Source organism: Anser cygnoides, chromosome 1 (assembly GCF_040182565.1).
Source record: "Anser cygnoides isolate HZ-2024a breed goose chromosome 1, Taihu_goose_T2T_genome, whole genome shotgun sequence".
Classification (NCBI taxonomy): Eukaryota; Metazoa; Chordata; class Aves; order Anseriformes; family Anatidae; genus Anser; species Anser cygnoides.
Window position 1 is genome coordinate 210,533,539 of NC_089873.1, and position 13,887 is coordinate 210,547,425.

Genomic DNA, 13,887 nt, shown 5'->3' on the forward strand with positions numbered 1-13,887 from the left:
TTTTTTTGTTTGTTTTCAGGTGGGAAGAGAAAAAAACAAGACCAAGCCATTTTTGTGGAGAGGTGCATTCAGACAAGTCCTGCTCGTCCTACCCAGCAAATTCTGCTGTTTTGCAAAGTAACTTCCAGAAAACAAAATTTCTTAAACAAGTATTAGCAAAAGACAACTCAAGCAGGCCTCCAGCACCCGAGAGCTGCAGGGTGGCCATGGCGCACAGGACTTCACAAAACCCATGCCACCAGGGCACTGAGATCTTTCAGCCCTATAAACCCCCATGCATTTTATGCTTCTACAGAAGAAAAAAAGTGACAAACCCTACTTTGGCAATCATTTACAACATTAAAAAAGGTTACAGGATCCAACTCTGTAGCTGCTTTAAATGCTAGAATAGGAAAACGATTTAAATAAAGCCCTTATATTTCATGGCAAGGAAAGGATTTATTACCACTGGGACACAACATTTTCCCCACGTGCAGGTAGTTGCTGCTTTCCCAAGTGTCCCACCTGGCAGCAAGCCTTGGGGAGAATCCAGACACCTCAGCAATCCCCGTGTATCCACTCACCAAACATGCACAGCACGATTTATTTAGAAGCTCAGCCACTAGCAGCGGTAATTATTTTTTTTAATACCAGCTACATTGCCTCAGCCCAGTGCTTCCTCTCAACAGCTCTGCCATTTAGCAGGCATTAAACTTGATGGTGCATGAGACATAACAGGGTTTTACTCACACCCCTGTAAAAGAGCTGGCTCGGTAGAACTGACAGCCACGAGTGTTTTAGGCAATATTTATCTCATACCTTCCCTTCCAAAAAAAGCCAACCCTTTGCAACCAAACATATGGGAACCATCACCCAAAAAAAAAAAGGGTGAGTTTGGGAGCAGAACATCACATCAGCTTCAGGCAAAGCTGAACCACAGTGATGTGTTTAAGGGCAGCCAGCTAAAGTCAGCTGTGGCAGAGCTGAGCCACATTCAAGGAGGGTGTAAAGTCCTGATTTTTGGTCAAGCGCTTGGGTATTCCCCAGAAACAGCAGCCCTCAGACAAGAGCTTTCCTCCAGTAAGCATTCCTCCTAGGACTCTGTAAGGCTATAAGTAGTTATCTTCTGGAGCTTTACAAGGTGTCAGAAAAAAAATAAAGAACAAAAGGCCACCACGTGAACACAAAAGTTGTGCTGAGATCCAAATCTGATGCCAGCACGTGGAAGGTTAGAGAGTGATGGTACATAACCTAGACACTTCAAGCTGTTTGCTTCCTCCTTCTACCACCACTTATCTTTTTTTCCTCCTAGGCCTCACCCCAGGCTCCACCACGGTTGTGTTTCATTTCCAGCTTGAAGCACAGAATCACCTCTAGAAGTATGAAATTGTCATGGGTTCCAGGTGGCAGCTCCCAAGATAAAAGACAACCCTGTGGTCACTGCAACCACCTTCCCTCAAAGCAAGAGGCTGTTTGCATTTTCCAGCTGCACTATTTAAACAAGAGAAATTTCACAGGAGATGCTGCCTTAAGCATAAGGTCTTTGAGATGTAATAAGTGCCAATAGATGTTCTTTATCCCCAGCTTTATAACATTTCGAGTCAGTTCTGATGTAACTGCTAGTGTATTAATCCTGGTAGAAAGCAGACAGTTTTTCTATCTGGTACTGGAATTGGATAGCCCCAGGAACTCACATTTCCACTTATTTTAACTCTGGCCTTTTTTTCTTTTTTTTTTTTTGATTACGTTGCTAACACAACGCTGAGTTAGAAACAGCGGACGCTGTGTTAAATCCTGTTAGCTGATTACACAGCTGAGCAGCAGCAAGTGTTTGCTGAAGCACTGAACCCAACTGCCCGATTTGGGAACCAGACGGTCACGCTGACCTTGTGTGTAACAGCAACAAGCGTTTGCTCCCGGTTTTGTCCGAATGCCATCTCCTCCAACAGCTCAGACTATCTGCAGCGCTGCCAGGGCTGACATTCCTTGGAATAAGCCTGGCTCATCCAACTAAAAGTCCAAAGCATGGCTTTGAAGAGAGCATGAGTACTTCTGCCACCAGAAATATTTGGCTATCTGGTTCCAACCTCCAGGTTCCATCCCTCCCAGGGAAGGAGTTTTGGGGAGGATGGAGATGAAAGGTCTCATTTCTTCGTGCCAAAAGGGAAAAAGGATATTTCTGAACAGTTCTGATTGCACCACTCCCCTGTACAGCAGATATCACACCTCCCTCCTCAGGACTTTAGCACAGAATTAACCCTATTTGTATTTTTAGAGAGAAGCCATGGGCACCCACCCTCTGGAGGGGCCACAAGTTGCAAATCCCATGAGAACGGAGAAGTCTGCATACAGATGGAGTCAGCTGCCCAAATCAGGACAAGACATGCCCATGCTCAGACTACAGCCTCTCCACTCATCTTGGTGCATCTGGGCAGCACGTGGGAATTAGGTGCTTCCAAATCAAGGTGGGAACCAGGTAATTCCTTGTCTCCATTCACACCACTGTACCCTTTCAGGCCAGGTTTTCACCATCCCTGCAGGTACCCTGAAAAAGCATCAAGCCAAATTGGGAGATTTGTCCTCTCTGTACTTGTTGCACAAAAGCACCAGGAGCTCTTTCTCCAAGCACAGAGCAGCCCAGCAAGATGCAGGAGGAGGAGGAGGATCCCTCAATTTAATTCAGCCCACACTGTGACCAGCTACCACCTTCCTCAATCAGCAGCCAGCTCGTTACATGCACAAACCTGCAGGGCAGTAACCAGCTGGCTGCAGGCAAGCCAAACCCTTGGCCACTTTACAAGCCTCATTATTCCCCAGATTATTCCCTGCCTTTAAAAAAAAAAGCACATTTGAGCAGGACTTACAGAGCAGCAGTACTTCAGTGCAATTCCTCATTGAGCATTTCTGCTAAAGGACCCGAAACACCCACCTCTCTCGAGCCTTGCTGATCGGTAAAGTTTTAATAGGGCTGATAAGCTCCCGGCTGGAACAGCTCTTGCGCACAGCAAGTTTTATCTGCTGCAGAGCACACTTGTTGCCGAGCCTCTTATCGCCACTGCAAATATCAGCAGAGATAGAGAGCAGCACGTAATGCCCATGGAGGGGAGCTGCAGAAATGCAAGTGGACACGTTGCCTTTTGACACGGCTTTCCCTAAGCTCATGACCTCGGGGGTTCCTTGCTCCTCACCCCAGGTACCCCCAAGCTCCACTGCAAAAAGAGTCATCAGCATCCAGACCACAAGGAGAGGAGCAGGACAGCCTCCAGCCCTGAGGCTAGCAGTCCAGATCCATCGCTCCAAAGAAACTGCAGCTGAGCTACAAACTTCAGGGAAATGAGGAAAAAGACAATAGTTTCCTTGTGCCTGGGAGGAAGAAGCCAAGAGAACTTACGTGATGGTCTCGTGGCTCTAATACACCACTCACTACTAGCAGACTACTGCCCCAGAAGCTTGCATTTAAGGACTGTTGTGATATAAGGATTTTTAGCATCATAAACTGACATTTTTAGAAATAGAGGACCCCCTAGTCTAAGCTCGCTCTGCTCTTAGAAGGGGATCTGTAACTCTTCACATCCCTACAAGTCTGGACTTCAGGTTACAGCTTCACAATCAAGCTCCCAGGCTCCATTCCTGCTAACTAATCACATTCCCGCTGCAATACAGCGGCATTTAGCACATCGAGATAAAGCCACGAGGGGTTTTCAGGTCATCAGAAGCCTTTACCTTCAGGTCACCAGCTCAAACCCAGCCTTGTTATTATCCAGCCGACCTCTGTCCACTCCTCCCACCCCCTCCCAGCACAGCACAGCCCGTTCTCCAGCCCAAGCAATTACCACCCCACACCAGGTGACAGAGGGGCAGGTCACCAGCATCATTAAGGCTTCCCAGCATCATTTTTCAGCCATGCAGCTTGAGGTCAGCGCACACCAAAGCTTTACCAGCCTGTCAGATGCATTGCAGCAGGCAAGTTGTTTGCAAAAGCCCCCCAGAAGCTGGGGCATATTTCCACTCAGCAACTTTTGGTGGAGCTAGAGTTGCATTGTGACCCAGGACAAGAGCAAACCAAACAGGTTTTGAGGGCTGGAAACCCAAGAACTGTAGGAATCAACCTTGCATTCAAGATCAAACCCAAAACTGGAGTGATCTACTGTATTTGAGAGCTTCCTCCCCAAGTTCTTCTTCCAGGGGAGAAGAATGGGTATGCTCAGGCTTTATCTGGATATCTAGGTAAGTGCATCTCTCCGAGCTCTGGCAGCTCCTAGCTGGAGGCCATGTAATTTCATCTCCCCTGGAGATAAAAGAGGCACAGAAAGGGCCCTGTTCCCCCCAGATGCCAGCAGGGTGCTCTGCCCCTGCCCTTTGCTGGGATCCCCTCTCCACTCCAGCAGCCTCTGTGGGGTCTGTTCCCATCGAGCCACAGCTGGCAGTTGTGTTAGCTCCTGCCATGTTTTTCCTACCTATAAAACTGGACATTTCACTGCTTCTTTGTGGTCTTCAGTGCCCAAAAATACCAATCTGGGCCACCCCCTAAGCAAGCACTAAGCATGTCCCCAGATGCCCCAGGTGCCCGTAGGCATGGTGGCCTCTGCAGCACAGCCTCACACCCAGCTCTCCCACCCTGGTGGCACCACTCACCTTCTCCCCAGCACCTTCTCCTTTCAAAATGGAGAGCAATTTTCCAGGCTAAAAGGAGTTGATGGAGCTTGGACTACCAGATATATCCACCTTGTTACAGACTGCTCGCAGCTTCCAGCTTGCTTCACTGAAAGACTTTCCCCTTAAAAGCAGAAGGGGAAAAGGTTGGTAGAAGCTAAAACCTAGCAGCCATATGCAAGGTGCTCTGGAAGGGTTATTTTAAAGGGCTGCAGTTGTTACAATCTTATAATCACTAATGCTGGAAAAGCCCTCCAAGATCACCTGGTCCAACCACCCCCCTACCACCAATGTCACCCACCAAACCATGTCCCCAAGCACCACGTCCAACCTTGCCTTGAACACCCCCAGGGACGGGGACTCCACCACCTCCCTGGGCAACCCGTCCCAATGCCTGACCTCTCTTTCTGAGAAGAAATGTCTCCTACTTTGTTGTGTTGGCCCCAATGACAACATCTAGGAAGCCCATCAGGTTCCTGCCTCCAGCACAGCTCCTGTGACAGCAGGACAGATGCTCACCCCTACCCAGAGAGGGCTTTTGGGAAGGGTTTGCACAGAAGTCAAAGACCCTCTTGCATCTAAAGACTCCCAGCTCCAGTTTTGAGCTCATTAAATTGATCAAAGAAAATAGAAGCATCAAATGCCTGTAACATCAGCAGCTTCTGCAGCTTCACCCAACCAGTTACCCCATGCAAAGCCAGGAGCGGAGCTGAAACCCCAACACATTACAGGGCTGATAGGTGCAGGGGTGCAGGCACAAGGGCGGATGCTTCCTTGGGTGCTGGCCTTCAACTCCACCCCTCCTGCCCGTGTTTTCAGGGACAGCAGCTCTCTCGCTATCACCACACGAGCAGATTTATTCCTCTTTGCAAAACAAAACTGCGTACGGAGGCCCTGCACAGCTTGTTTCAGCAACACACATCTATGCAGCGGCGTGACCTTGCGAGGCGCAGAGACTTCCCTGACAGCTTAAGAGACACCAGAGCACGCTTTACTCCCATCACATTAACGTTTTAACATACACAGCTGGCTTACCCATGAGTACACCGCATTCCTTTAACATACAGCTCTCAGAGCAAGAGCCCCGAGATGCAAACAGACATCCTCACGCAGAGGGGACGGATTAGGAAACACTTGTGATAAAGGGAAGCGTCTCCAGCCAAGATGTAAACCTTGCACTTTAAATCAGGCTTTTAATGAAGATGGCAAGCGTTCTGCATCAGTGATTAATTCAGAGCTAAGGATGAGTTTAGCTGCTTTGTTTTAACACTGATGCTGTCTCCAGGCTTGGGACAGGAGGAAAAGCAGTAGAAAAGAAGCACAACTGCAAAGAGCTTGCAGGCTGTCAGACACCAGCAGCTTTCCAAGTTAATGCCAAAGCCCAAGCACGGGGTAACTTGCCCCTAAAACAGGGAGCCACCCTCCCCTGTGAATTTACAGGGCACAAACACGTCACAGGCAGTCCAGGAGTTCACAGGACCCAGACTGTGAACATGGGGAAAATGTTAAATACATATTTTTGGTAAGCTTTTCGATATCTCTGTAGAAGCTGGAAAGCAAGGTTTTCAAGTTCAGCGTGGCAAGCGCAGAGCAATCCTTTGCGATAAACGCATTTTGCATGTTAACAGGAACACAGCTAAAAATAGCAGTTTTGAGAAGCCGTGGGTCTCGCCTCACCTCTTTGCTTGATGAATCGCAGGGCTCCCAACAACCCCAAACCCACACACGGGTTACGAGGACCGCTCAGCCGTTGTTACGGCACACATCTCCAGGCTCAAACAAGCACCTTGCAGCCATGGACAGAGAAATCCCAACCCAAAAAACTCCAGAGGGAAAAGGATGAGAGCAGTGGAGCAAGTCACACAGCTGGATTCCTGCACAGACACCCTGACCAAGACACAAGCCCTCCTGATTTGCTGGATTTCCAGCTGCAGTAGGTTTGAGTGGCTGTTTAAAAGTCTCATCGAGGAGATGCATGGATAACGAGCAGGCAGACTGACACCACAATTCCCACACTACCTGCAAACACAATCACTGCTCTATCAGGTGACTGCCTACAAAACCTACTTGACAGCATCAAGAAACTTTTTTATCCTGGGCTTCTTCCTACAAGAAAGCAGTCGGGTAAGAGAGAAACAGGTTTTGTACACTCCTTGCCTTCCCCACAAAGCCTTTCTTGTCTCCAAAGAGCCAGAGGTCAAAGGGTTGGATGAGTCCTTCCGACATCAACAGCTGAGACATGCAGGAAATATTTTAATCCCAAGGAAAGCATTAATTACCCCTTGTTAAAAAAAGAAAAACAAACAAAATCCGCCCAAGTATCACAGCGAGACTTTGCCGTGGTAAATCCCTGCAATCAAGCCTAAGCCCTCGGCATCCATCCCAGAGCGAGGGCGTTTGGGCAGAGTTTGGGCACTGGTGACGTGCACGGGGCACCTCTGAAGGGCCAAGCCTGCCCCTTAACACCACGCTTCTGCCCTCACTGCAGGGACCTTGGACATTTAGCAGGACAGCAAGCCCAGACACAGCCCCAGATCCTCTCCAACCTCTTTCAGAGGGTGCTCCAGGATCACATCAGCTTCCTAAAAGCCTCGCTCAGCCCTCGGTGCATCACCCTGAGGACCCACAACCCTTGGACACCGCATCCCAACCAGTAACCACATTTCTCTTGTTGACTCCCAGTCCAAAAATTTAATCTTTTTTTTTTTACTGTAATTCTGAGGTGGTGACTTGACCAGTGGCTTGATTTGAGACTGAGGCAATACAATTTATGATGAGGTGGCTGTCAACACAAGAGGTTCATCAATGCCAGACAAGTGGCTCAAGATACAGTCTATTAGAGCAGCTCAGAACACCACTCACCAGTCCATTATGCCTTTTTTAATGCCGCATCCAAAATACCTATTAAAGGAAACACTGGTTCTCACCTTGCGCTATTTTCATCAGAAGCGAGATGCTTTCCCTGAGCAACCTGTGCGCGTGTGAGCCGGAAGCTCAGCATAGCTAAAACCAGCGCCCAGACAGAACATTTCTGCACCATGTATCTAACCTCAGGCTGGGGGAGAAAAGTTTCATTTCACCTCACCATGGGGGAAGGGAAACCTATGGACCAGCTATCTTATAATTACAAAATAGATTCTACAAGTTACAATGGCTAACAGAAACTGCAGGGATTTAAAAGAGAGAAATTGTAGGATTTGAACATTTTAAAAGGCAGACTTGCTTTAAAGGCAAAGCTGGAAGATAAAAGCTGTGTGAACACAGCGCCACGTGGTAAAACTGAAAGCGAAACAGGCTCTTTTAAGCATTCCTGAAAAAAAAAAAAAAACTTACAGTCCATCACATCCAACTCCTCCAGGATGCAGCAGCTCGGACCCCGAGCACCGCACAAGGCTTTGCTGAGAACCCAGCTCCAAGCAGCACAGAGGACACAGTGGTTGGAGAGCAGGAGGATTTGATTTTGTCATGGCTGAGGAATTACATGAAAACCAGCACGAGCTATTCCCCGGGAAGAGATTAGCCACCAGTGGGACTGCACACAGATTGGGGAGCCCAGTGATGGAGCTGGTGCCCAGATTTGTGCATCATCTGGGGCGAGGCACAGCTTGCCTCTCTCCTACCCCCATCCCATCCTTCATCCAGGAGGAGGAGGAAAAAAAAGAGCCCATCTCAGCAATACCTGGCTCAAGAGCCACAAAAACCCGCGCCAAAAACCCATTCACAAGAGAAACGTTTCTCGTAAAGCTGATCCTGCCCAAAGGCCAGACAGGCAAAAAGAGACAGAGCTCAATCAAGATGCGTAATGGATTCAGTATGTGAAAACACGCCGTGTGGCGTGATAGACCCAAGCATGGGAAGATTTCCCATTGCCACCCAAGAAGGTCCTTGTTTGAACACCCTTCGGGGGAACACGCTGTACCTTGAACCCCTCTCTTGGCAGAGTCATTACACAAATATTTAATTACATATAAAAATAAGGCTTTTGGGGGGTTATTGAGCAACGAGAGGCTATTTAAGCAAGCGTTCAGGCTGTTGTCCTGCCAGTATCTGTGGGTATTTTTGGAGGAAGTGGGGAGAACTCGGCGGTTAGCTACAGAGGAAAAAGCAGAGAAGCCAAACACCAGCGTGCAGCTTTTTTTTTTTTTTTTGAAAGCAGAGCCATGCATTAAAGTAGCTGCATCTAATCACTGTTTATAGACAGGCTGGCAAGCAAAAGCAATGGCTATAAACAATCCTTTAAATCCCTTTTCCCCGCATCATGCACAGAATATTCCTGCAAAGGTCTGGTAAACACCGTCAGCGCCCTGGCATGCACGGAAAGGCAGCAGGGAACGTAGCTGGAAGGGAAATCATTTGTAAGGGAAGGAAGGAAGGGGAATGGGGCACTGGGATCCACACCCCAGGGACCCTCCCGGAGCCCTGGGTGGGTGAAAAGGGGGCACCTCCACACAGGGCTGGGGGACAGCAACAGCTCGCTGGTGTCACACTGCCCTCTTCTGAGCAGCAGGCACTGCTCAGCTCCATGGCCAGCTCTGCGTGGTGCCCCCAGGGAGCTGCAGCCCTGGGTGACACCCTAGGACCTCAGTCCCGAGTGACAAAGGCACAAGGAGAAGCCAAGAGGCACCACTCACCCTAGAAGTGCCCTGGTTGGCACCCGCAGAGCCCAAACCAGCCCCAGCCTCCTCGCACAGCACCAGCAGCGCTTGTTGTGATGCCAGCAGCAGAACCAGGACTTCCCCCAGCCCCATTTGGTCTCCTTGAAGCATAATTCCCAGCTGGGGCAGCCTAACGATGCCTCTTTATGGCAGGAGCCAAGTGGTGGCCAGGTGGATCCCATCGCTTCATCTCCCTGCCAGCAGGAAGGTGTAAAGCATCTCGTTACAGCACTTTTGGGCAGGAGCGTGGCCCCCCCAGGGGTATTTTCTCATGGAAAAGTAGTTTCAAAGCAGCATCACCCCCCCAGGGAAAGCGTGCTGCTACACCACATGTTTGCAGGAGAGGAGCCCTAAACACCCATCCACGTCCAACCCCAAAACTCTTCGTGTTGGCTAAACCCAAGCCACGACGCACAAGCCCGTAGCTGCGCAGCAGCAGTGCCATGGGTATTTCAAAGTGCAGCCATATCCTTTTATCTTCACCCTCAGAAAGACTTAAAAGCCAGCTAAAGGACAATATTCCCTGCAGGTGCGTCTTTTAAAAGGGCACCCAGATCTAACTTCCACCACCTGCGAGTACCAAAACACCTCGAAGCAAACAAGAAGGGTGAAGGAGCCGTTCCCTGCCAAGATCTTGACCTCAACCTACAATATAATTGTACTGTAACACACATTTAAAACAAAACAACCACAAAAAACATCCTTTATATACTGATTTTTGAATTGGGCAGAGTGAAATGCTGTAACAATCTTAATGCAGGTACCTGTGATCAAACGTACCCAGCGCTTTCTGGATAAAGGTGCAAGAAACAACCCCTGGCCCCGCAGATGGCTCGGTATCTCGCTACAACCTTCCTGACTCAGAAAAGCGATTTGTTGCCTTGCTAAAACTCAGCCTTTTATCATTAATTCCAAGTCAGCAGCTTCTGAATCTACAGCCCCACACCAACTAAATTGATCGGAGCCGAACTCATTTTCTTTGCGCCGCTCGTTGTCGAGGCACAAGACAAACATCAGTCATGCTTCGCCTTCAAGTGGAGAATTCATTGCAGGGAGGAGCGTAACGTGCAGAACATGCTTATTTAATAGAAGAAAAAGTACAGCTTGACAGAGACACCCACTCCAAAATTAACTCTGCCTCGAAGCAGAGCTTATTTTTGCCGCTGAAGCCGTACCTGCTGCATCACGGAGCAGCTGGATGCTGCCGAATATCGGCTTGGAGGTGCTTCAGGTCTTGACGAGGGGAACACAGGTTAAAATAGCAGCCTTTAAGGATGCACCGCCGCTCGGGTGGACTGAGGCTGTACAATGCATTAACGGACTGCTTCCCGCAGCCATCTGACAGCCCACGAACGTGGAGGTGCCGGATGAATGGCGAGGCAGGGAGCCCATTGACTCCAGCTTTGCCCCAGCCACACCTGCCAAGCGCAAGCTGGCGATTTCGGAGAGGGAAAGCAGGTAGAGGGCATTCACCCTACATCGGTGCAGGATCCAAACCCAAAAAAAAAGCTCTTTAACAAGCAGCCCCAGTGCTGCTTTTGCTCACTAATAAGCAATGCTCTGAATTTCCCGGAGGAGAAGGCAGCGCCCGCCCGGCGTGGTGGGGCTCAGCGTTCCCCATGCCCCGGGTAACTTCCTAACACAAAAAACCCTGGGGGGGGGCTCACCGGGCGAGCACTCCTTTTCCTTCACACAGGGACAAAAAGCCAGCAAAGAGAACCGTAATTATTTATTTTTTTTTAATTTCACATGCAGTATTTTCATGACTATTCTGCACATGTATCAGTTATCCCTTCCCAGCCCCAAAACAAAGCTTAAGCCCACACAATTACAAATAATAATAGTGGCTGTGCAAGCCCACCCCTAAAACCAAGTCCTTGTGAGTTAGAAGCCTTTTTTTTTTTTTTTTTTTTTTGACATTGTTGTTTTCTTTCTGGCTGAAGAATCCCCATTTCCATCTGGCCAGGGTGAAATTTAGCAGCTTCCACACCAGGAATTGCTACAACAGACCTTTTCCAGAGGCGAGCTCACGTTTCCACTGCGACTCCTCAACGCCCAGTTTTCTAGGCAGCGAACACACAGGACTAGCGAGAGAGCTTCAATAAAACAGCGACGAGATTTTTTTCCCTCTCCCCTTTTCCTGAATTCCTTCTTTCCCCGACCGATTTCCCTGCTGAGCATCGAGGACAGGATAAGACCCTCTACATCTACCCTCTTCGGCTCTGGCAAGAAATTCGGGGTGCCCAACACGACCAGGCTTTGCTCCGGGCTGATGTCCCCAGGAGCCACCCAGGATGTCCCCGCGGCAGCTTGAGAGCTCGGGGGGGGAGCTGGGTGCTGGGAGAGCAGAGGGTGCTCCTCCAGCCCTCACCAGGCAAGCTGTCATAAAACCCTTTCGGGATTTTGCTTTCTCAGGATTTTACGGCACCGGACAACCCCGGAGTAAAGCCTCGGGGCCGTGGGACACGGCGGGTGGCGTTATTTTGCGAGCGGTGTCTAAAAATGAAGAGTTACCTGTAAAACAAGTATGGCCTAAAGGAGACCGAGGGGGGGGGGGTGGCCGGATCCACACCCTGGCAGCTGGGGGGGTCCTGGGGAGCTCGGGGGGCACCCGGGCACCCGTCCCAGGCGGGTGCCCACCCACGTCCCCCACCACACGACAGCACCCATCGATTCCCAACTTTGCTTGGGATGCTCCAAGCCAGGTGAGCTAAATATTTTTTTTTGGGGGGGGGACACCACTTGGAATAGGGTGGGGGAGCACAGAGGGTAAGGAAACACATTTTGGGGAAAGAAACGCCTTTTTGCTCCCCCGCAGCACCTTTTGGGTGTCAAAAGATGTGTATTGGCCAAACCCCAACACCCCCCCCCGGCTCAGCATCACCCCCCCGGGCACACCCTGCACCCCCGGGGCCGGTCCCAAGGCTGGGGGGGGGATGCAAAAAGCCCCCCATTCCCCCTCCCAACACCTCCCCAGTCCAACCAGTCCAACCATTTACCTGCTGCCACTGGGAGATCCTCCGTGTCGCCAAGGTGGGGTGGGATAGGGGGGGGGACACGGCCCCTGCCAGCGATGCCCCCCCGCTGTCCCCTTGCAGCGCGGGGGCTGGGGACAGCGCAGGGTCGGCAGGAGGGAGGTGGCACCACCGCGTCCCCGTCCCTGTCCCCGTCCCTGTCCCCGTCCCTGTCCCCGCAGCCCGGCGCGGCTCGGCTCGGCTCCGCCGCCCGCTCCCGGGAGCGGGGCGGGGGCTGGGGGCGGGCGGGCTCCGCCCCGGACAGCGGCAGGAGGAGGAAGAAGAGGAGGAGGAGGAGGAAGGCTGCACCCGAAAGCTGCCAGCCCCTTCTTAGTAGGGGTGTCCCTACGGGGATGCGGCTGGCTGCAAGCATCGGGGTACCCCCAAGGTACCCCCAGGGTGCCCCCAGGGTGCAGGTTTGGGGGTTCCCCTATGGCCCTGAGACCCCCGAGGGGCTGGGGAAGTCTTGGGGTGCTTGGTCCCGAAGGGGTTTTGGCAGTGATGAACCCCCAAAAAACCTCATCACGTAGCACTGATTCCCCCCCTTCTTTTCCTGGGCGAGCCAGCCTTCCTCCACCCCCATCTTCCTCTGAAGCAGGAGGTCTGGAAATCGTCCACCCCGGGAGCGATGTGCACACACACGCACGCACGCACGCACGCAGGGTGCAGCGAAAATAAAATCTACCCTTGGAAACCTCGGCAAACGAGAGCAAAAATCCAGCCCTGCACGCCCCGGGACGCAGTTAACCGGGCACCAGTAAATCCCCGTTTGGCAGCGGGGAGCGGAGTGGCCATGAGGGAAAACACTTCCAAGGGAAAGGAAAAAAATAATAATCTGTTTCTGGGATATTTATATCGAAGGCGATCGCGTCCCAAAGCCTGCTCAGGGGGATGCTTTGCGCAACGGGGTGTTCCCATCCCGGCTGATGGAAGTGGCAGGGGAACAGATGAAAAGGGTCGGGCACAGATTTGGGGGCTGCAGCTTGCTGACATCTCCTCCTCCTCCGCTAATTGTGCCCTTTTCAACCCAACAATTATTTGTTTTTTCCATCCTCTTCCATCTCGGTCTTCCCCTGCTCTCCCAAGCGTGCACCACGGGGGGGGTTCCCCAGGACCTCACCTGCAAGCCCTGGGGGTCCCGGCGCAGGAGGTGCACGTGGCAGCAGTTTGGGGAAAGGATGAGTGTTTTGATGAGTGTTTTGCTGTGCCTACACCACGCTTGGGATTTGTTTCCTGCACTCTGTGAGAGCAGGGATGAATCAGAGCAGCCGGGGCTGGCTCCGAGCTGCTGGGTGCTCAGACCTGCTGAACTTTGTCCCCAGCGTCAGGTTTTAATGCAAGGTGGAAAATACTCACCTGAGAGCAGCAGGTCCCTTCAGCAAGTGCCTTTTTTTTTTTTTTTTTTTTCTGCAAATTGGCTGTTTTTCACCCTTTTGGCCCACGCTCAGAGCCAGCCCTGGAGCTGTGTATGGTGCAAAAGGAGGAGATGTGCTGCCAAAACAACATGCGAGGTGAGACAGACACCAGGCTCCTTTACCGACACGGGCAAAGCCGACAGCTCGCAAGAAGCTTTTCCAAAAAAACAA

General features: G+C 51.0%; 1 protein-coding gene across 4 annotated transcripts in view; it reads right to left on the bottom strand.

The window, feature by feature from the left end:
• Positions 1–12,551, bottom strand: part of GDPD5 (glycerophosphodiester phosphodiesterase domain containing 5) — a 165,304-nt gene extending 152,753 nt beyond the window's left edge. Inside the window, exon 1 of one of the 4 annotated variants that reach the window (XM_048047963.2) lies at positions 12,287–12,551. The gene's annotated coding sequence lies outside the window, so the exon portion shown is untranslated. Of the gene's footprint in view, positions 1–2,843; positions 3,341–9,263; positions 11,134–12,286 lie in introns of those variants that run through there. The other 3 variants (XM_048047968.2, XM_048047965.2, XM_048047964.2) reach the window with 3 other exon arrangements.
• Between the last annotated feature and the right edge of the window lie 1,336 nt (positions 12,552–13,887).